The sequence below is a fragment of the Cnephaeus nilssonii genome (genome assembly GCF_951640355.1).
Source record: "Cnephaeus nilssonii genome assembly, chromosome: 13".
Lineage (NCBI taxonomy): Eukaryota > Metazoa > Chordata > Mammalia > Chiroptera > Vespertilionidae > Cnephaeus > Cnephaeus nilssonii.
In genome coordinates, this window is record NC_137084.1 from 4,261,937 (window position 1) to 4,285,178 (window position 23,242).

Here is a 23,242-nt window from a genome sequence, read left to right on the forward strand (position 1 = left end):
CCACGTTCCCTAAGTGGTTGGGTGCTTTAAGGGTAGACAGTGCCCCAACCCATTCTCTCTCACGGGGCATGGTATGCCCTGAGTGTTTATAGCTATGTCTTTAGCTATAAACATAATAGCCAGCGTTTATTGAGCACTTACTTTGTCCCAGGTATTTGCTTAGCTGTTTTACATTCATTAACTCATTTAATCTTTGTGAGATAGTAGGTCTTACTATTTTCCCCACTTTACAGATGAGAAAACAGGCCCCAGAAATGTTGAGTAACTTGTTTAAGGTAATAAACCCAAGTGGTCTGGCATGTATGTTGGTGTCAAACCAAACTTTCGTGACTGTGGGAACTTCGGCTCTGGCGTCAGTTGTGCCCAGACGGTAGGACAGAGGCTGGTCCTTTAGCATCAGCTCCCCGGCAGCGCTGGGTAAGACGTCGCCCGCCTTGGCTGTAGAGTCGGGCACGGGCTCCTCTGCCCGGCTGTTCCTTTCTGCCCTGGGCGGCCTGTTGCCAGGTGGCGCAGGTGTGGAGATGCGGTGCTGCTGCTCTCCGGCTCACCTCCCTGGCCTTCACTGGACCATGCAGAGCTGTGGGAACTAACGAACTTACTTATCCTGGCTCTTACACTTCTCTATTTCTTTTCATCTGGAATTTTAAGAACCCCTTTAGAAAAACGAGTCCTGAGACCTAAAATGGGTAACGAACAAGTAAGTGCCCCACTGCATAGGACAGTTGGGGTGCCTGGAGTTGACTGTCCGGCACTGTAGCACCCATGAAATGCTGGGATTCTAGAGCTCTTTTTAAAAGCACTTCCCCTTCCCCCACAAAAAAGAAAAAAAGAGAAAGCTTTTGTCTGTGTATCTTAACTGGAGACGTGTTATCCTTAATGAAACCAACGTTCTCTCTTTACAACCCTCGATGTATGTGCCCCTTACACATGGAGAGGCCCGGAGCTATTGCTTCTGGCCTTGACTGCCAGGCCCTGAGCGCCGAAGCTGGGAGTCAGGCCTCCGTGTGCGTTTGGGACCTGCCAGCTCAGTCCTGGGAGCTGAACTCTGGCCATCTTGCTGTGTCTTTTCCCCGTGGCTTCTGTAACCTGCCTCCGTTCCTGTTTGCATTCGTTGGGTCTTTCCTGGGCTCCCTGCTCTCTCCTGAAGCTCGTCCCCGTCCCCGTGGCGATCAAGTGGTCCTCCTCGACGGCGTGCTGTTTCTCAGGGAGCGTGGCTGCCGGTGCGCCTCGGGCGGTTTCAGTGAGTTTACGGTTTGATTTCCTTGCTTGTCTGACCCTGGGAGTAGTGCCTTTTCTTTTGTCCTGTGAGGAGTTTTCATTTTTATTCACACAGTCCTAAAATCTCAAGCCCGTTTTCAGCTACAAGGATAAAGGGTTGAGCTGCTGCCCTTGGTTTAAGCATCATTTATCCACTTATGCCCTCTGCTGCCCTGGCAGAGAGAGGGAGTTTGACTGTATGATTGTATTTGTGTTCAAACCTGATTCATTTCTCTGAGATCACGGTTACGTGCCATTTCTAAGTGACTTTAGAACCCATCTTTTTGTTACCGTGGAAAGACCAAGGTCCACATAAACTACTCTGACCAGCACAGCTTTCCCGCCCGTGATTCTGCCCTCCCACTTCCCATCCTGCGCTTGTTATCAGCGGAGGCAGCTGCGCTCATACAGGTGTTTTCCGGGGAAGCGGGCCGCTGCTTCCTCGGAGAGCGCACGGCAGCGCTCCCTGCTAATGAAAAGGCTGTCATCGTGGGTTAGGTCCACAGGGGCTCTGCCCTCTGCACAGCATTCCCAGGGAGGAAAACCGCTCCCTAATTACTGCCTCACGCCGGCAGAGGTGTGGCTGCTAATTGATTAGATGTGACAGTCCCTGGCATTGGTGCACAACTGTTGGGGTTGTTTTGTTTTTAAATAAACAGATTTGAGCCAGGTAAATTTATTTTGGAGAGATGAAGATCTCTATAAGGATTTCCATTTACTAGTCTCATGTCTTTAATGCCATTTCTATATCCTTCTTTTATTTTATTGTTTTTGTCAATCCTCACCGAGGACATTTTTTCCATTGGTTTTTTAAAAACTTGTTTAGAGGGGGTGGGAGGGAGCGAGAGAAAAAGAGGGAGAGAAACATTGACGTGAGAGGGACATGTGGATCGTTTTTCTCCCACATGTGCCCTGACGGGCTGGGGATTGAACCTGCAACCCAGACACATGCTCTTGACTGAGAATCGAGCCCTCGACCCTTCAGTGCACAGGCCAGAGCTCCAACCATTGAGCACACCGGCCAGGGTTCTGTGTCTTTATTTTCTAACTTGGTAGTTAGAGGCACTCGGTTAGCTTTTGTTGCCATTTTGGTGCAGGCGATGAATAACTTGGGCACTACTCTCCTCCCTGGCACCTCTCGTGTGCTCCCTTTCTGCCCGGTAGCACTCGATTCCTTTATGTGGTTTGTTTTCATTCCCTCCTTTCTGTCGTGGAATGGTTGAACTCTATTTTGAAATCCATTTTTCAGATAGTGTTTAAAAGCAAACACCCTGCCTTTCTTAAAACTACAGAAACTGCTTGTGAAACAGCCGATAAGGCAAGCTGCCAAAGCCACGCTGTTCAAACCAATCCTCAGTGACAGAACGGCAGCCGCTGATGCTAACCCTGCATGATGACTGGCTGTGAGGGTTTTCTCAGTAATAAATGTTTGGGTGCTGAGCTCCCAGCTTCACATTCAGAGCCCTGACATTACGAAATTCTTCATGGTAAACCCATTCCAGAAGAGTCTTGTGAAGCTAATCTGCTGTCGATTGTACAGGAAAGATTTTAAACCAATTCCCAGTCCCCCATACCTACTTAAAAACATTTTTTTTAGGAAGTGGTTTCTTTTTGAGGTGATATTTGAACCAAGTCTCTCACTAGCTTTTCCCATTTTTAAGATAGGGCTAGCTTCACAATTGTTTTTCCCCCAGTGGAGGACACTTGAGCCTCAATCCTGGGCTCTGAATGAACTGACTTTCTTTCTTTTAAGATGGCATAGAACCTTCTGTCTAGAGAATTTTATGTCTTCTCAGGCTCTTTCAGGAATGAGTACTAGTAGCTGTTCCTCCCTGCTGCCTTCCAGAAGAGTTCTGACACTGCTGTAGCCCGATGGGTAAGGCACAGTTTACAACCTGGCATCCGTGTGCACTGAGCTACAGCACTGATTGAAAGGGAATTAAGGAGGGAGACAATTGGGAAATAAAAGGAAAACTACATAAATGTGCCTCCCTGGTCACAGCCAGCGTTGAGATATGGTGGTTCTGGATGCAAAGCTTCAAGAATTCCTTCCAGCCCTGGGTGGTGTGGCTAAGTGGTTGTAGTGTCAGACCTCGAACCGAAGGGCCTTGGGTTCAATTCCCGGTCAAGGGCATGAACCTGGGTTGCAGGTTTGATCCCCGGCCCTGGCCGGGGCACATGTGGGAGGCAGCCAATTGATGTGTCTCTCCCACATCAATGTTTCTCTCCCCCCACCCCCCAACTCTCTAAAAGTCCATAGAAAAAATATCCTTGCGTGAGAATTAACAACAGAAATTTCTTCCAACTCTTCCCCTCTCGTGTTCTGTTGCTAGGGGCTTTTTCTGACTTTATTTCCGTAACTTTAAGTCCTGAGCAACTTTTTTGACTGTGTTTATGTTCTTCCCATGTCATCTTTGCTTGCATATTGGGCTTGTCCCTAGTTTCCAGATTGGGTGAGATAAGGAAAGCTAACTGATTGCTTCTGCAGTGTGTCTCCTTGGGTTAGCTTTCTCTTATGTCAGCATGGCACAGCTCTCACCGTGGTCGCCTCAGTGGGTGGGCGGCCCCCCTCATGAAGCCCCAGGGTTCAGACAGCCTGGCCGCACGCAGGTCCCAGCGAGAAGTGAGACTGGGGTCGTCAGACCTCTCGGCCTGGGCATGGCTCCTCTGAAAAACAACAAGAGCCACGGACTTGTTTTTGTAGCAAGTTGGGCGGAACAGGTAGACTGTAACTTTAGTTCCTGGGTTGGGTCCCACATCGGACTGTGTGATTTGTGCTCGTATCTCCTAGCTAATCAGCTCCTCTGAAGGCTGGACTGTACTTTATCCTTCTCTGCATCCCTTCCTCCCCCGAGTCTTCAGGGTGCGCTGTGTGGTCATCTTCGTTATTGGTGAAATAAGATACATTGTAACATGGGCATTCTTCTCCACTTGTAACCGCACTTGGGGAAGTGTGTCCATACTGATTTGTATCTGTCCAGTTTGGGGCCACATAAGTCACAAGTGTCTTCATAGGTACAAGAATGACTTTTTCAGGATGAGGGGAAGGTTTGCGCTGTCACTGGGTTAAGAACTCGGAGGAGAATGCTCGGCTGAGAAAAGCCTGTCTGGCTTTCGAAGAAGGGACCCGAGCCAGAGAGCCAAGCCCACCCGGTTTTGCTGAGTTCTCTTCTTGCCCCGACCCACAGCACCGCGGGCTGCTGGTTAGACTGGCCTCCTCCTGCCCCTTGACGGTGGCTGAGTGAGAAGTCCACTGAGCGGGGGAATGTTGTCTGGAGTTGGAGAGATCATGTGGCGATCAAAGGCTGGCGTCGTTTATAGCGGGAGAAAGCTCAGGGGCATGGGACAGGAAACAGTTCACAGCCCCGGCGCCTGCTGCTGTGAGGGCCCAGGTTCGTCTTGAGCGTCTCAGGGGAGATCCTTTGCTTTTCTGAATTGACCAACAGTTGTGAGGAGACCAGGGACCACGTTTGTGAATAGGGCAAGAGCGAGAAAGAGAACCATTTTCTTCTTCCTGATTCCCTGTCTTTGTGGCTCAGGGTGTGAAAGCGCCACCTGACTTTTGACTCTCCTGTTTTGGAGCTGGCGCAGGAGGCACCGGCTGTGCAGGGTGGTGGAAGAGGACCTGTTGGACTGGTCTGCTTGGACCCGCCCCGCGCCCCCCCACCCCCCGCCTCGGGTAGGGAGACTGAAACTGCTGAACTGCGGCTGCTGGGCTTTGCCAAGTCAGTGTCTCCTCCTGGATCACCTGCCGTGGTGCGCAGGCCCAGCTGCCACCCCGCAGCCCTTGGAGGAGCCAGCTGCTGGGGAGCCGTGCTTCGGGTGGGGCAGGTGCTAGGTGTGCCACAGACCCAGCTGCGCCTGCTCAGAGCAGCTCCGACCGGCCGCAGGGCCTGGGGCTCCTGGCACTGGGCTGTGTCATAGTGCCTTTCCCTGCGCTCGTGGCCACGTCGCGCTATGCAGGAGCTGGGCAGGGTGAGGAGCTTGTAAACTGGGGAAATGCAGTCTGGGGAGGGAAAGGATCCTTCCCTGGGCACACGAGGTGCAGGATGGTCATGCTGCTCGGCTGGAGTAGTCATGGGTAATTTTTCAGCCCTAGGCAGGAGAAACTTTCCAGTGTGTGAGCCCGGTGTCCAAGGCATGTGAGGTGAGGTTACACTGTGGGGCAGACTCTAGGCAGGCTGAACTGCTGTGAACCAAGGTCAGGATGTGGTCTTCCGGACACGCAGACTGTGCCCACTTCCTGCTCCTTCTCAGGGACACAGGTCTGGCCGGCTTGTGAGTGCAGAGGCACCGAGAGCCCCGCATCCACGTGGGCAGACCCTCAGAGCTCATCCCCGGCCCGCATCCTACAAGTGGAGACACAGGTCCCAAGAGGGCGAATGACCTGCTCAAGGTTATGTAACTTGTTTGGGCGGAGCTGGGTCTAGAGTTGCACTCCCTTGGGGACCTTGGCACTATTACCCGCCCCCCCCCCATTGCTTCCACTTCAAAGGCATTCCTGTTGCTTAGAGGGGCGGTGAGGGGCCACCTGCAGGCTTCATGGCAGAAGCGGGGCTGGGAGGGGACCAGTGGCAGGGCCCGCAGGCCCCGGTTCTGAAAGCCCGCCCATGCCAGCAGGCCCCGGGAGCGGGTTCACGCAGTGGGCACTGCGTCCTAGCTTTGACCCACGTTGGGGGTCACACGGAAAGGAGTGGTGCTATTAGGTGAGGAGTCACCCTGCAAAAAGCAGGAAGACCCTGACCCTGACTTTCGCTCATGGGTTCGGAAAGCCTTTCTTCAGAGCCTGTTCGGCACGGAGGCCACAGAGATGCCTTAAGTCCTAGAAGTTTCCCTTCGGCTGCTCTCAGTCGTGTGTAATGGTGAACCAGACAGTCACCAGGAACTGTGGGGACACAGGCCATCAGCAAGCAGTGAAGTCCTACCGAGTGCAGGAACGGCTGGCCTGCAGGTGCTGGAGACAGACACACGGAGGGCCTGTGAGACCAGAGGGCTGGAGCGGGAGGTGGGATCTGAGCTGAGGCCAACCCGGAAGAAGAGGGAGCAGATTCAGATTCGGGAGGGAAAGTTCGGGTGGGGGTGGGGGTGGGAGGCTGTCTAGCAGAGGCCTGGAGGCCTGGGAGAAGAGAACTTTCTGCATTTGAAGACCAGTGGTGGGAGCCCAGAGGGGGAAGGGGCCAGGGTGAGGCTGGAGCTGCCGGCTGGGAAAAGGAGCCACGTGGGTATGAAAATTAGTTTTACATGTCTGCGTATATACACACAGAGATGTACATGCACCTGTACATATACACACACGGATATGTAAATCGTGTGTGTGTGCATTGAAGTGGTGCTTTGAATAGGAAGCCATCACTTCCTGTTCCAGTGCTGGGCGCCCTGCTGAGATGAGTGTTGGTGTCTCCCCCCACCCCCAAACCACGTGGAGCAGAGTGAAGGGCCTGGGTGTGGGTGGGTGGAGAGGAGGCTGTCCTAGGTGTCCGTCCTGGCAGGAGGACTGGGCTTAGCTTCGGAGCAGGGCTGGCTGCGGACCCTGTGGGACTCCTTTAGGCCCAGGGGTCTGCACCAGTTTCCCTCTTTTCATGGGGAGGGGGTGACTCAGCCCATCGCTGCCGCCGGGTTCTGCAGGCTTTTCAGAGGCAGCCGGGCACCTGGTGAGAAAGAGGAAGTACCTGGTGGCCATCGCGCCTGCCACTCCTGACAGACCTTCCTCTCGCTAAACAGCACCTCTCAGTGGCCGCCTCCGGCTCTGCGCTGCAGGACGTGCTCCCCTCCCCGTGGGCGGGCCAGCGTCTGTGGCTTCTGCTCTGCCCTTGGTCACTGCCCAGATGGCACAACACAGCCAGTGAGAGTCCCCCTTCCCTCCTGTCATTGGCAGTCAGGGCACGTGCTTGAGAGGCCGACCTCACCTAGAGGTTTGTGGACATGACTGAACTCCAAACTGCAGGGTTCAGGGCGCAGCGGCAGAGCGCCCGGTGCAATGGGAGCGGTTCACTCTGACTGTATACAGATGTTGCCCCGTGGACAGCTGGGCTGTCCCCTCTCCTGCCAGCGAGTGAGTCCTGTTCCCATGCTAGCCCGGCTTTTACTGTTTCCCCTCCTGCCTTCCCCAGAGACCGTTAAGCTGCCCACCTCCTGTTACGTCCCAGTTCTGATAGGGGCGCCATTGAAAGTTCTTGGCGGGAGACCAGCCCGCTGCTGCCCGGTTGGCTCCCTGCGTTCCCGGCGTGTTTGATGTGCACATTCCCCAGAGTTCCATGCAGCCGGCTGGCTCTGTGGTGCCCAGAGATTGGAGCTCTCCTGAAAGGGAGACCCAGCTGCTGTCCTCCCTGGATTTAGGGGCGGGGTTTGAAAATAGAGAATCATAATCTCCTTCCTCCTCCTCCTCCCCTCCTCCCCCTCCCCACCCCTCCAACACCGCCAGCAAACTGGAGTGACTGGCTCTGGAGGAGACTCAGGGACTCAGCCCGCCTCACTGCTCTGCATGGCAGCAGCGATCTGGAGGAAGATTAATGGGCTTGTGAGTATGTGAACAGGGAGCACATTGCATCTCGGCCTGCAATTCTGTGGCAGGTGTGGACTTACTCTGGTGGTAGGGAGACCAGGGCTCTGTCGGGGAGATGGTGACCCAGCCAGGTATGTGTGTGCCTAAGGCCACCTTGTTCTTTAAGACTTGGAGAAATGGAAAGCGCTTCTAGATACTCACTCCTGCTCTTCAGAGGAGCCTGGTGGGTGGTCGGGAGTTTATTCTTAGAATCTCCTGCAGCACAATATCCCCTTTTTTCTAAGCCAGTTGCTTTAGTTTCTAAGCCGGACTTACTACCTTCAGTTTTCTTAGGAAGGTTAGGAAAGTGGTAGCTGCTCCGTTGCTAGAAAGGGGATGCTGGAGAGGGGAGCACAGGTGGCCAGCGGGTGTATCAAGTTCCCCCTCTGGCTGGCTAGAGAAGGGACACCTCACCCTCTTCTGCTGACCTCTTCAGCCAGCCCCGGCAACACCCACCTGGAAACAGCCTCTTGCTGCTAAGGCTTGAGTGCCTACGGCACAGACCAGACCAGAGCAGCCCAAGCTTGCTGAGACGGGGGATTCGGGGTTCAGGGGCTGTGCCAGGCGGTTTTGCAGAGGACCGGGGGGGGGGGGGGGGGGACTATTTTGCAGGGCCAGGGCCAGCATCGGCGGCCTGCTGTGGAGAGCCTAGCTGCCCGGAGCCACCGGCTCGGGTGCTGACCACCGGCCCCTCTGGCCGTGTCTCTGGCTAGTGCTGTCATGGTCAGATTGGCCCTCTGGTTAGAGAGGACACCCTGACCTGGTCTCTGGACTCGCTGCTGCCTGAGCACCTCTGCCCTAGAGCTGTACCCAGTTTGTCTCCCAGTTCTGACTTTGAGTGGGGCAAGAGGTGGTCACAGGAAGTTCTGTTTGGTAGTTGGACTTCTGACTGGGCATTTGGGCATCTGGGAGCTGAGTGCTTTTTTTATCCAGATGTACCCTTGAGAACTCCCTCTTTCTTAAGCTCTGCGTCACATCTCTCGGTGGGCCAGGAGAGCTTTGCTTGGGTATTAATTGTTGGGGTTCTGTGTTGCTCATCCCTGTATTCTCTCCCACCCCCTAACAAACCCAAACCTTCCTTACAAAGAACATTGAAAAAGTTGAACAGTGCCTCAAGGTCACAGGATCATAAGTGGTATTTGGCATAGTTAGCTGCTTTGGTGTTTGGTGAGAGATTTCTGCTTTATATTTGAGCAAAAGATTTCTTGGCGGAAGGCCTCTGCGCTATGTTCCCAGTGCTTGCCCTGTGTACAGGGTTTGCCCCCTCCCCTCCCCTGCCAGGTTTGAATCCTCTTGCCTATAAACAAGTACAGCAGGACGTGTCAGGCCAGCTCACATGACCTTGGTTATCTCTTCATGGGGTAGCCAGCATCAGCTTTAGATACACAGGCACTTGATGTGGTAGAGCCGTCAGGGTAAAGGGGAGATGCCAGGAGGAAGCCGGGGTCTGCCAGGGAAGGTGAGTGCTGGTGAACGTGACCCTCAGTGAGGACCAGGTAGGAAAAGTCAGCTGCCGTTGGCAGGAATGAGAAGAAGACGGCTAGACAGTTTCATTCCTTGTTGCCTTTTGTCCCTGCATTTCTACTCCCGGCAACTCATTTATCCTTCTCCTGTCTCTCACATCCTGTCTGGAGGGGCCGGGGCATGCAGCTGTTTCAGGAAACTGCCCCCGAGACAGATGCGTGCATGCTAGTTCATGGGATACAAAACCCAGCACCGAAAATCCCATCTTCCCAAGCGGTGGTCTTGTGTTGTATGAAGGACAGCTGGCGGTGGGAGCCTGGCTGCCACGGAAGCGTCTCCACCCAGAGACACTCAGGAGATGGAAGCAGAGCTCAGTTTTCACACGTTTCCCCCCTCTCACAACAAGAGGGGGTGCCCTCAGCACATAACCGTGGGGACTCTGGCCACGCTGTGTGTATGTGTGTGCTTCTCAAATGCGAGTCACAGTCCCCATTGTGACTGCTGGTCTGCAAAGTTTCCAGGCACATCTCTCTAGAAACTCTTGGCACAGTTGCCTGATTGTGTGTCTCAAGAGCTGTGTTGTATGCTCTGGATTTTCCTAGGGTGGGCTGTGTATGTTTCAAGTGCTTTTTCTCGGGGGAGAGCAGAGTGGACTTTTATGGAGGGGATAAAACATTTTGGCTGCTGGGGACTTTCTGGTTCTGTAAGAAACCCAGGCTCCAGGACGAGCTGTGCGAGTAGAACTTGGCCTTTGACTCTGGAGCTCTAGGCCAGTTCAAAGGTCCATCTGTTTTTACATGTATAGAGCATCTGTGGTGATCATTGGGTAAAGAAGTTAAAGCCCAAAGCCTTTTTAATAATCCACCTCTCTCCCCATATCTTTTTCTGGCAACCTACAGAGTAAGTTAGGAAAGCATATGGAATTATAATAATAATAGCTAGTATGTCATGAGCATTTAGTATATGTCAGGCATTGTTCTAAGTGTTTTGGATGTTGGATATACAGCAATTTCTGACTTTAAAAAATCAGAAATTTCTCTTGATAGAGACCCTTTTATGTCTGTGGGGGTCTTTGTTGGTGGTTGGTTGTACGGACTAGACAGAACAACAGAATGGGGAGCAGTGGCTTCCTGCTGCCCAGTTAGATTCTTCTAAGCGGAGATGTCTGGGTGGTGTTTTTCTCTCCATCTTCAGGTCTTTATTTAAGCCACCATGCCTGTTGGCAAGTAGAGCTACCCTTCAGGATTTGTTGGGGGGGGGGGGGGGGACGGATCTGTATTCCTTTTGTAGCCACCTTTATTCCCTGCTCTCTTTGGAGGTGAAGAGCTAGAGACTTGGCTGCTCGCCTCCTTCAAAATAACCAGCGTTCCCTTGTCTGCAGTCTGCGTGATAGTACATCTAACAGTGCCCCAAAGCGGCCCTCTTCCTCCCCAGCACCACCTGTTCACTGGTGGTCCTAGTTCATGAGCTAATTTGTACCAAGGAGACCCGCTCCCAGCTTCAGATCGCAGAGGTCGGAATCCTCAGACCCTCCAGCCCACGTCTCCCTGCTGCCTGGGCCAGGGCTCAGCTGGCCTGTTCTGGACCACTCCCTTCTCTGAGAGACTCTCTTTCTAGGACTCTCTCTGAAAAGATGAATTAACTATAAAAAGTGCTTTTTATTTATTTAATAGATGTTTATTGATTTCAGAGAGGAAGGGAGAGGGAAAGAGAGAGACAGAAACATCAATGATGAGAGAATCATTGATTGTCTGCCTCCTGCATGCCCCACACTGGGGATCGAGCCCACAACCCGGGCATGTGCCCAGAACAGGAATTGAACCGTGACTTCCTAGTTCACAGGTGGACCTTCAACCACTGAGCCATGCCGGCCAGGCTAAAAAGTGCTTTTTAAGAAGACACTTGTAATGGAAAATGGCTGTCATCTCTTTTACCATACCCTACTCCTAGGCCAAGTGTGTAGACAACTAGGGCACCCTGAAGTAGAACTGTCACTGTCCCCAGAAAATGAACAGTGATGGCTTTGGGGGCAACCTAGGCCTAAAGCCAGAAGCCGACATGCACTCAGTCTGACTGAGAAGCTCTGTTTTCCAGTCTTCTCTTCTGACCAACGAGCCCTCCTCCATTTATCTGGCAAGCTAGCCAGGCACCTGCCCAGGTGGCCACTTAGCAGTAGGGTCCAGCAGTCTCTGCACTTGGCCCCGGGTCAAGACTGCAGTACAGGGACGGGCCTGGTGAGGTGGCTATGAGGCATGTCCCGGCTTCAGTTGCCAAGCAGAGACCGTTCTAAAGAGCACTTGCTCTTTGATGCGTCAGGGGACTGCCCCAGGCTCCCTTTTGTTCTCTCTCTAGCTGGGAGTTCTCCCGGCTTCCTTAGCCCTTCTCCCCTGTGAGGCAGTCTCCACTCACGGCTCCTTTTCTCCGCCTCAGTCCTCATCTCCACCTGGTTTCCTACCTCCTTCGCCCAGTGGCTCCCAACCTTATTTTGGCCACGCCCCACCTAAGCCTCTCTAACATCCTGATGCACCCCCTCCTCCTGTGACATATAGTTCTTATTATTCAAAAAGTGAACTATTGCCGAAACTGGTTTGGCTCAGTGGATAGAGCGTCAGCCTGTGGACTGAAGGGTCTCAGGTTCGATTCCGGTTGGGGGCACGTACCTTGGTTGTGGGCACATCCCCAGTAGGAGGTGTGCAGGAGGCAGCTGATCGATGTTTCTCTCTCATCAATGTTTCTAACTCTCTATCTCTCTCCCTTCCTCTCTGTAAAAAAATCAATAAAATAATATATATTTTAAAAAAGTGAACTATTCACGTGGAGGAAGCCTAAAAGGCCATGAACTTGGTCTAAACAAGCTTCCAAAGAACATGGCATCTATGAAAGAGAAAAATAAAAGAACAAAAGGACAGTTGAAGTACTGAGGAAGAAATCACTAAGAAACTGTTTAAAAAATAATAATATGAAGTGATATGAAAAAATAGAAAATAGTTTCAAAACACTAGAGAACTGAAATGCATAAATGTCACAATATATATTTATATACTATAGATGAGGCCCCTAGAACCATAAGAAATGCAAAAAATTCACTGTGAATAACTCATTCTTGAATTGCCCCCCTTAAAAATCAAATTGCCCCCCTGTGGGGCATGTGCCCCACGTTGGGAACCACTGCCTTAGACCTTTGGTCCTGCTCAGCCACCCCGAATACTTTGAAGTAACCCTCTTTTACCTCAAGTCCTCTTGTGTCAAGCCCTCACCCAGGGTTTGAAGTTTAGGGAGCCCCGTTTCTGCTGCCCACTGCTGCTGGCAGAACAAAACAAGTTCCTGGGTTCCGTGGGGAACACAGAACTCATTGCCCTGCTGTGGACTGTGGTTAAGATCTTAAATGTGATTTATCAGCTATTCAGGTACAATGGTGGGCCCTCAGGGCTGGCCTGAGAACACAGCCTCCGTTTGTAACCTGTTTCTATGGATAAATAGTTCCTTCTCAGAGCAGAACTTTGGGCAAGTTGGGGATGTCTTTGGTACGCTGCAAAAGACTTGCATGTGCTTGTGGAAGTGTTCTCATTACTCTGTAGTCATAGCACCATCTAGCACAAAAATTGTCCTCCTGGATGCAAATGACAGTGACCAAAAGAAACACACACCACTTCCTACCCAGAAAGCTTGCCAGAAAGCTGTACTCACTTCCCGAGGGCCAGGTGAGAGTGAGCTCTCCATTGTGGCCGATGGGACCCATTGTCAGGGAGCACTGGGAACAGGTGTTTAATGTTCGGCCTGAGCAGGAGCAGCCCAGTCGGATTTGTGGAAAGTCCAGCCCGTTGGATTTTTACTGGTCACTTAGGTGGAGCGGCCACATTGTAGCCCAGCTAGGTGGGGACAGTTCTGAGGCGAGAGTGACGGTGATGGCCTTAGGTGGTGTCTTTTCTTCTGCTTGAGCTCTGACCTCTGGCCATGGTGACTTCTGGGGCAGCAAACTTTGTCCCAGTGTCTTTTCTGACATTTCCTCCTCCTTGAACTCCCTCTTTGAAACTGGAGGAGGAGGACAGCAATATTTTTTCCACTTCCAGAGGGAGATGCAGTGGGAAGGGGCCCTTGCTTTATGCAGCACCTCCCCGTGTGGGTAGGACCCCGAAGGCCCTCGTCCCAGCGCAGGGCTGGTCTGCTCCCAGCTCAGCATGAAGGGTTTGGGAAACCACATTGGAAAGGGCAGAGACGGAGGGCAAAACCGCACCCAGGTAGCAAGGCTTGGCATGGATGCCGAGGGGTTTTGGTTTTTGTGTGTGTTTTAAGATCTCGTGCTTCTCTTTGACTTTGTGTTGGCAAAAACCCGGAGAAGATGGGAGATTCTGGAGGAGATGATTATGCTGGGTGAGTCAACTGAGCTCCCCAGCTGCCGTTTTTAGTTCCTTTGCTTTCTGTACCGGGAGGCAGTTTGAGGAGGGGGAGGGGCAGGGGCAGGGTGGGATTGCTGATTTCCGTAGCAGGACTCGAGGCAGGGGTGTATAGGTGACATTTGGGCCGTCTCGGCCTTACAGTCCGCACATTGATTGCAGGGAGTGATGCTGAAGCTGAGCTCTCGTGTGGCAAACAGTAAGTGTTTCCTACAGGTCCCTGTTGCTTTCCCAATGCACTGCCCCGGCACTGCAGGACCCAGTGGTCTGGATGGCAGAACCGCGAAGGACTGGATGAGAGAAGCAGAACTGTCTGAAGTGGGAGAGCCTGGTGGTGGCTGGGCAGCAGGAAGTTTGGAGGAGCGGGTTCCCCCTCTGTGATGAAAGGAGGGCTTGGGCTTGATTGAGGGGGGGCCCTGCTGGTTCTGACATTTCCTCTCCTTGATGGTCTTGTTCACCAACTTGGCCTTGAGCTTTGTGTTGGGAGGGAGCACACGGCTTTATGCCCACCTGAGGAGGCTTGGGGTGGAGCCAGCACTCCATAGGGGTCATCTGTCCGCGGGAGAGGGGATCGCGCACTCGCTGCCCCTTGGAAGTTGTCTGCAGAGTACCCTGGTCACGGCCTAACCTGTTTCCTCCCTTATTCGTTTTTACACATTTATTTGTTCAGAACCTTGTTGAATACTTCCGCCATGTGCTTAGGCGTTGCTGTGGGCCATGGATAAGAGACCAGGGTCCCTCCCTTTGTGGAAGAGTAAAGTGGGAAGGGCAGGCAGTAACCACCAACTTCACAGGCAGCAGATATCCGGGAAGCGGGGAAAGGGGTCTTGTGGCAAGAGGTTTTGATCTTCCTTTCTCGGCCCTTGTCTTATCTCCTGCGGGATAGAGGGGTAGGGTGACTTTAAGGCCAAAAAGTTGTACCACTTTGATTTGGTAAGTATAGTCAAACCTCGATTCTTGAATGTCTCCCATCTCGAACAATTCGCTTCTCTACTTGACAGTTCTTTCATGCGGAAAGCTATATGATCAGTCACAAGTCTCTCAGGCGACAGAGGAGAAGATGCCAGTTTACCACATTAACCTCTCAGGATATTGTGCTGTCAATATTTTTGTGTGTTTTTTTTTTTTGCTTTTGTTGCTGCTTATTATTATTAAATTTTCATTTTTATTGTACATTTCTTTTTTATTAAATTTTCTTTTATATTTTATGTCCTTTTTTAACGTGTTTATTTATAGATTAGACATGTACTATATATACGAAAGGTTAAAACGGAATCATTTGGGGGTTTGGGATGAATTAATTCAGTTTACATTGTTTCTAATGGGAAAAAATGATTTGGTTTTCGAATAGCCTTCTGGAAATAATGAAGTTCGAGAAACGAGGTTCCACTGTATTTTAACATGGGCCAGCTAGGTGCAGGCACTGTTAGGCCCTAAGCGCATACAGAAGTGAGCAAGACATTGTCTTGATGGCTCAGAGCTCATGGATACACAAAGGGGTACAGATAGGATGGTGTGCGAGTCCAGCGCGAGGAGAGATCACGCGCAACTGAGAAGGGATCTGGATAATTCTTTAAACAAAAGGCACAAGAGGGCTGACTTACCTGGACCATTTAAGAGAAGGCATTATGTGCTAGCTGGTGCTTTGCTTTTAGTGAGGATCTGTGGCACTCTTCATACCATAGCTCTGATCCCTTTCCTACACTGCCCCAGGGGGGTGGCTGGGGTCCCACCACAGGCTAACTCCAGAGGACGCCCTTCGCTCCCACCCCAGATGCAGGCAGGCAGTGTGCTAAAAACGTAAATTACTTGCAAAGGAAAGGGAGTTCGAGGGAGGCCCAGGCACCTCAGCTCCCACAATCCTCTGTGGAATGAGCCAGACCTTTCTGCTGCAGGCTGCCTTCTCCTCCCCCAGAGCCCGGGCTGCTGGCAGGCTGGCTCCTGTGATATGGAGGAACTTGTTGGTCTCCATGGTTACAGTAACCCACTGGTACGGGAGGAGCTGAATGGAGTGTGAGGCTGGCGATGTGAGCTTCCCCCAGCCCTTGGCACCATGTGGTACGGGTCTGTGGCTGTTTCTGGGGCCTTTTCTGGAAGGAGTTAAGGAACGGACGAGGAAGGGAAGAACAGGCACACCTCCGTCCTCCTCTGGGCTACTCAGGGGCAGAGGTGGGTGCCTTCTCGCTCACCCACTCGTCTTGGCAGGAGTGGTTTCATGTTAGGAAAGGGTCTTTTTTACGAGACAGCCCAGCCATGGTAGAATTATGACTTGATTCTAGAAGGAATACCAGCTTTGCTACTCTGGTACTTGTAGTCAAGATCTTGGAGATTAAAGCTCCTCTTAGGGCTCAGAGAACCCCTTGAGATGAGAAGAACGGTCCTACCTGAAAGTAAAGAAACCAGGAAACATTGTCGAGACCTTACCTTGTACCAGGCACTACGGCCCATCAGCAACAGGTCCTGGCCGCACTGATCCCGTGAAGTGTATACAGCTAGTGTCCTCATGTCCCAGGCGAGGACTCAGGCTAAGAGAAGTCAAATCATCTCGCTCCGTCAGCTGGTAAGGAGCAAAGGCAGGGCTCCCTCCCACTCAAGTCCCTCTCTCTCCAGGGCCTCTCCTCTCATAATGCAGCAGGCAGAGAGGCTGTATGAGTCTAATGTGCAGTCCCCTCCCTAAGTTCTAGAAGGCGGGAACCAGGTCTCTCTGAGCTTTGCAAATGGCCCTGGCTCCAGAGGTAGGCACTCAGCAAAGGTTTGCTGAAGCGACAGCAGTAGTTGGGGAATGAGCTAGAGCTCCCTCGGTGGACTCCACCAGCATTTCAAGTGCCGGAAGACGGGACGTTGAGGGGCGCTCATTGTATTGTGGCTTCAGTGAACTAAGGGGAGTGAGCTGGAGGTGGCTCAGTTCTCATCTCATGCCAGGTCAGCTCTTGCCTGCTGGTCTTCCCCTGCAGGCCCTGGCCTCGGCTGAGGCTGCTTTGAGGCCCGCAGGCTGCTCCCCTCATGGCCCAGGCTGCAGTGCCGGTCGCCCTGGCTTGGGATGAGGCTTGCAGCCCAGGGAGTTAAAGGGCAAAGACGCTGCCTTTGCTTCAGTTTCAGGCTCTGCTTGTCTCCTTTGTCGGGGAGGCACCTACCCTGGCTGGAAAGAGGGAGCAGCCCTTTGACCGTTTGCCACAGCTTCACCCCCTCTCTGCAGTGGGGTATTAAGGAAAGGGGGTCCCTCAGGTGCAGCCATCACAGTTAACTTCAGGGGTGTGGGGGTTGCATCCAGCCTCTCCACTGGTCAGTGCTTACCACCGCTTTCCAAGATCTCCTACCCAGAATGCTCCACTGGTTTATTACCTCTTGGCAGTTGAGAGTGACAGTTATTCAGGATCAAAGGATGCAAAGGCAGGGCTCCCTCCCACTTGGATGCACTGAAGGAGGAAGGGTTAAAGAGCTAGTGACGTGCCAGGGCCATGTCACTTCACAGCTTAGTCCTACCCCGTCTGCCCCAGCCAGCCTCTCTGAGGTCAGTGCTTGGTACTTCCTCAGTATAGAAAACCCCTTCCTGCCCCTCAGATAGGACTGAGGACGCAATCTTTCAGTCCCTCTGAGTAAAGGGGCAGGTGGTCCCAGGCCAGCCTGAGCCCACGGTCCAGATCAAGGCCCACTTTGGAAAGGAGTGGCCCACTTATGGGACCACCTGGGGAGGCCTTTAACACACCCTCCACTACTGACCTTAGCCAGACATTGGCATTCCTGTGGCCCCAGCACCTTCCCTGCCTCTTCACATCTTCACCTCTTCTAGTCTGGAGGAAGAGCCAGGGACTTGCCTTTTTTGGGGGGAAGTAAACGCAGATTAGGCATCAAGAAGGGTTGATGACTGGTAGAGGGGACAGCAGAGTACTTAAGTGGGCACAAAGCCCGGGCTCCCGTCCCAGCTCTGCATGGGAGGCGTGGGACCTTGGGCCAGTCTCTTCACTCCTGTGCTTCAGTGTCTCATCTGTAAAGTGAGGGTCCTGCCTACCCCATCGGCCTCTGGTGTGAACATGCAGTGCATGCTGGCAGACGTTGGTATCAGAAATGTCTAATCTCATATGTAAGACAAACACTGAAGTAGTATGATCTTCAGGTGTCTGTGCTCAGGTGCTGGGAGGGCACAGAGGGGATTATGGCCGACCAGCAGGGCTCTTTAAGGTGTTGCTTCATGGGAAGGATCCCAGCCTAGGGTAGTGGATTGAATGGGAAGTGATCAGGGAGCCAGAAGAAAGGCCAGGACCAGAACACAGAGCACAGACAAGGTCAACAGGGGCTTTGCTGGAGGAAGGTGTGAGGAATGGCTGCCCCTGCTACCCCCGGCCCTCAGAGCTTGTAGAGAGCAGCCTTGTTGTGTGAGGGGGGGTGCGGGGGGGCAGGGGGAGGGGGTTGGAGTTGGGTTAGATTGCCAGAAACAGGGTTGGAAGGGACTTAAAGGGACATTTCATTCTTCAGCCTTTGGGTAAAATTTAGAACCCAAAGACCTCTGAAGGGCTTCACTGGATCCCTGGACCCCCTGAAATTTGCCCAAGATGTTTTGTATGTAAGCCACATGCATTTTCCTAAGGGTCCAGCTGCTGCTGCTGGATAGCTGGTTTCTGCCACCTGTCCCCCAACCTTGTCCTTGGCGGGTGGTTTGCTGGTCTTGCCCGCTCTGGGTCAGCATGTCCGATTCACATACTCCTCTGCCCTGCCTCCGATCCCAGCCCTGTCCCAGGTCCCACCTGCCGCAGGTGAGATAAGGGCTTTATGACAGCCCGGCTAGAGTGAGTCTCCTCCTCACCCTCTCCCAGCTGTTACCCAGCAAAGCACCTTGGGGAGGGTGGGGCAGCCCACTTCCGGCGCGGGGGAGGGGAAGGGAGAAGGAAGTTGATCTAAACCCGCCTCTTTCTCTCTTAGTCTCCCTCCTTCCTGGTCCCCTCCTGCCCCTTTCCTCCCGCCTCGCTCCGGGTGTAGTGTCCTGAGCTCTGCATTTCCTGGCTCCGAGGGCCTGACCCGCAAGAAGCCTCGGCTTGTCCCCGTTGCTCTGCTTGCCAGGCCCGGGCTCTCTGCTAGTGGTAGTTTCGGTTGCGACATAGTCCAGGTTCCCAGGCAGGAGCCGCCGGGCCTGGCTGCTCTGCTGCTTTTCACTGAGGAGGTGGTGGAAGGTGTCGCCTGCTTCGGCTGAGTAAGGGTGGCTGGCGGAGCGCCCCCGCCCTGGGCCTGGCTCTCCCGGCCTCTGTACTTTGCCCTCGCTGCCTGACAGGTTCTGCTGTGGCTCTGCTGGATGGAAGTTGCTGGTAGTCCTTGTCCCTCTCTCCAGCCGGGTATGTTTTCCGCTTGTGTTTTTCGCTCTGGGATTACCCTTTCCCCTTCTTTCCCTCCCTCCCAAACGGCTCCTTGAAGACGCCCTAGATGGAGCCAGCCGCTGGCACTGGTGAAACCCACGGGGAGGCTGAAGAGGCATTGGCCAGGGAAGGAAGAGCAACGACCAGCAGAAGAGTCTCCCCTGAGACTCAGCCGAGTGAGAGGAAGGGGTGGTGACAGGCAGGGGCCCAGGGCGGGCTCAGGGTGCTACAGTGAGGGGAGACTGCCCTCTGGGGGGTCGCCCCGGGCTAGTGCCAGGGACACTGTTCTCCCTCCGCTCCACAGAGCCCGGGCTCACTGCCTGGCCAGGGAGTGCCTGCTGTCACCCTCCCAGTTTGGTCCCTTCCCTGCGAAGCCTCGGGACACTTGAATGCAGAGCCCCAAAGCGGAGCTTCTCTCGGGAAGAGCTGGTGGTAGGAGCCTCCAGCATTAGGGAAGGGGCCCTGCCTACCTGAGTCAGCGCCCGGCCTCTCGGGGTGGAGGCTGTCTTCCGGGCAAGCCTGGTGCCGCCTGGGCCAGGCTGGATCCCAGGTGGAAGGCCCGCTGGCTGGAAGGCTCTTGTCCTTTTATCCCCACGTCCTGCGTTCCCTTCTCCTCTCTGCGGAGGGCGCCGCAGCTGTTCAGGCCCTCCTTCTGAGCCGGCCTGCTAGTGACCTGCGTGGTCTGCCATTGGGTTCCAAGTACGGCCTCGAAGGGTGACTCCCTTGTTCTGTCTGAAGGCTGGCTGAGCGCCGTGGGGTCTGCTGTCACCCAGCTTCCTCAGACCACAGGGGCCTGCCTGGGCTGTGCTGTCAGCCAAAGCTGTAGGGACGCCTGGCGCTCCTTGTCTTACCGTAAGCAAGGAGGCTAGAGGGAGAGGGGCGATCTGGCTGTAGCCAGATCCTATTTGGTTGGCCCGAAGGGCAGCTGGTCCTCAGCCCTCCACCCTGTTGGTGAGCTGTGGTCCAGGCGGAATGGGCCTGGACAGAACCAGGGAAGGGACTCTCTCACCTCTTCGCTGGCCTTCCTGGGTCCAAGAAACAGTTTCTACCGGAGATTTCTCACGTCTCCCCGTGGGCCCTCCTCACCCTGTCCCACTTCCCTGCTCGGGGGACATAGGACAGCTTAGAAGAGGCCAAGAGGTTAGGAGAAGAACTACACACTTTGAGAGTTGGGTGGTTCAGTCCTGAAAGGGGAGTGGGTGACTTGGGGGGCAGGGGATCAGCAAGCACACACCAGTGCTTCTGCGTCTCTGGGTCCTAGACAGGCAGAATCTTCACTCTTTACTGCCCTGGACACCCAGCTTGGAACCGGCCCTTCCCAGCTGCCCGGCCAGTCCCTCCTGCGAAGAGTAGGGGTGCTGGTGTCGGCCGGCAGCAGGAGTCAGAGGGGATGGTGGCCAGCGCTCAGCCGTGACCTCTTTCCAGCAGCGAGGACCATAGTGTCTCTTCCCAGCCTCCATCGGGGCTGCAGCCAGCTCAGGAGGACTCTACTTAGATGCCGAAGTCTTGTTGACGAGAAGGCTCTGGCTTTAAGAACAGTGGTATTTGGGAACTAAAAATAATGGCAGTAATAGTTGCTCTTTCCTGATTTTTAGAGAAAGCATTGTATGTGTGTCCTCTTGCCTGCCCAGGGTGAAGTAGGGAATAGCGTATGCCACTTCACAGATGTGGAAGCTGATGCAGTAGGTGGTGGGTGGAAGCGAGTGATGTTGGACAGACTGGTGTTCGACATCGACTGGACTGTCTCCTGACACAGGTGTGGGGTCACCACACACCGCTCAGCTTTTGGATGCTTTGCTTCCCCCTTTGTAAAGATCTCTTCTCCCTCTTAAGGATGGTGTTGATGATAATAAAGTTAGCATGTGCTCGTAAGTGGCAGATTTGGGATTTGAACCCCGGCACTTTGTCTCTGGCCCTATACTCTTAAGCCCCTCTTGTCACAGTTGTTCCTTGAAGTCCATCCAGCATGCAGCTCATCGTGACAGGAAGTGCTGTCCCGCTATGCCATGCAGACCAGCCTCTGGGGCTAGAAACACCAAGAGGTATGGGCGCACGACAGGCAGTAAGATTCCCTGATATTTGGCTTCAGAGGGGCAGAGGGCCCGAATTCTCAGGTAGATGCTAAATCCCTATTCCACATTTTGAGGACTTGGAGACTGCCAAATCATATGCTCCGAAAAGAGGGGCGTGATGAGAGCTCAGGAGGTGAAGGAGAGGTTGCCGGGAACTTGCCCACCCGTCTTCCGCTCATGGGAGTTGGGACAGAAGGAAGGGTCCTGGAGCGGTCTTGCAGCACCTGCGGGGCGGTGGGTGAGAAGCAGTAGGCCACGGAGGCCAGGCCATCAGGACCCTGTTGAAGGGACTTGGAGTGCCCTTTGGTAGACGGAGCAAGTGCCAGTGGAGCCTAGGAATGTCCTTCTCTCCAAGGGGTATAAACCTTAGCGTTCCTTTCGGAGGGAAAAAGACAGCTATTTGAAAATCTACTGGTCTAGCAAATGCCGTTTGAGGACCAGCCAGGCTTATGTGAGCTGCATGGTGTCTGGACACCAGAGAGCAGGAGAGCTCTGTAGGCTGAGGGGACACAGCAAAGGCGTGGGGGCGTTCGGCTTGCAGAAGAGAGAAGGCGCCCTGGAAGGCCAAGGAGGTGAACAGGGCCTCTGCTGACACGCCAGGAGCCTCTCCTTTCCCAGGAAATCGTTTCCCCTCAAAGGTTCAACCCGCCCTCGCTGGCGTGGCTCAGAGAGCGTCGGCCTGCGGACTGAAGGGTCCCGGGTTGATTCCAGCCAAGAGCACATGCCCGGGTTGCAGGCTTGATCCCCAGTAGAAGGCGTGCAGGAGGCAGCTGATCCATGATTCTCTCTCATCATTGATGCTTCTATCTCCCTCTCCCTCTTGCTTCCTCTCTGAAATCAATAAAATTATATATTTTTAAATGGTTCAGCCCATGTGCTTGTGGGATCTGAGTCAAGCAGCTCACCCCAAACCAGCCAGCAGCTGCTGTGCAGAGAGAGGAAAGCCCTCCACTGACACAATGAAGAAGGGAAACATCCGTCGCAGATACTTTGTGTTGTTTTTCTGCCTCAAAAGCATCTGGTTGGGGAAGCTCAGGAACCCTGGACAGTTCCTTGGTGGTGGCAAGCCATGCCTCTCCTCTGTGGTTTTTGTGGGCTTGCTTCACTTACAGCCGGAGGGGCTGTGAGAGGCAGAGCTTTGACTCACACTCTGGTCACCCTGCTCCCCTCCCGGCTCTCCTGAATTTCCCAAGGCAGCGCGGATGGCTCTGGGATGAGGCTCTGGCAGTAGCTTTTCCCAGATGCTGGAATGATGGTGTCGTGTGTTCTTTGAGAGAGAAATCAGGACTCTGGACGAGACTCGGACCAGACTCTTACCAGTTTTACTGAGAGATAATTCTCATACCATACAGTCACCCATTAAAGTGTACAGTTAAGAGCGATGCATCTCTCACCACAGCCTCCCCACCCTCTTCTGCCCTCAGCCCTCGACGAATCTGCCATCCGGCTCCGTGGATTGGCCTGTTCTGGACTTTTCATAGAAATGGAATCATACAGTATGTATGACTGGCTTCGTTCACTCAGCACCATGTTTTCAAAGTCCATTCGTGGTGGTGCATGTGTCAGGACACTTCTTTAAATTGCCGGTGAATATTGCGCCATGTGGATATGCCAGCTTATCCGTTCCCCAGTTGATGGGCATTTGTGTCTTTTCCACTTTCTGGCGGTTATGAATATGGGGTGTTTTGAATGAACATGCACAGAAAGTTTTTGTGTGGACATACATTTCCTCTTCTCTTGGTATGTAGCTACAAGTGGAATTGCTGTGTCACGGTATTTCTGTGTTCAGTTAGCCCTTTGAGGAATATACAAGACTTCGGATGTCCTCCTCTGGACCATCCCCTTTTTGAGTTATGTTTCTGTTCCCGGTCAGTGCCGTTGCTGTTATTCCGCCGCCTCACACCCTTTGAGCAGTGGGATGGCTAAGAAGGGCAGACTGTTACCTTGCTCAGACCCTGTCATGCAGTTCATTCATTACACAAGGACTCATTGAGCACCTACCATAACCCTGCCTGTCTAGTTGCTGGGATGTAACAGTGAGTACATGGGTCTTCTTGAACTTCCACTCCATCGGGATAGACAACAGATCACTGCAAAGTGAGAAATAGGAAAGGTACATGTAAAGTGAGTGCATTGAAGTAATGCTGCTGCTGCTGCTCCTTTGAGATG

At 53.3% G+C, this 23,242-nt stretch overlaps 1 protein-coding gene across 15 annotated transcripts in view; it reads left to right on the top strand.

Annotated features, from left to right (window-relative positions):
• Positions 1 to 23,242, top strand: part of MARK2 (microtubule affinity regulating kinase 2) — a 55,763-nt gene that overhangs the window by 16,928 nt on the left and 15,593 nt on the right. The window contains exon 1 of one of the 15 annotated variants that reach the window (XM_079787384.1): positions 18,047 to 18,980. The exons of 12 other annotated variants lie outside the window; for them this stretch is intronic. The gene's annotated coding sequence lies outside the window, so the exon portion shown is untranslated. 2 more of the 15 variants (XM_079787385.1, XM_079787372.1) reach the window with 2 other exon arrangements.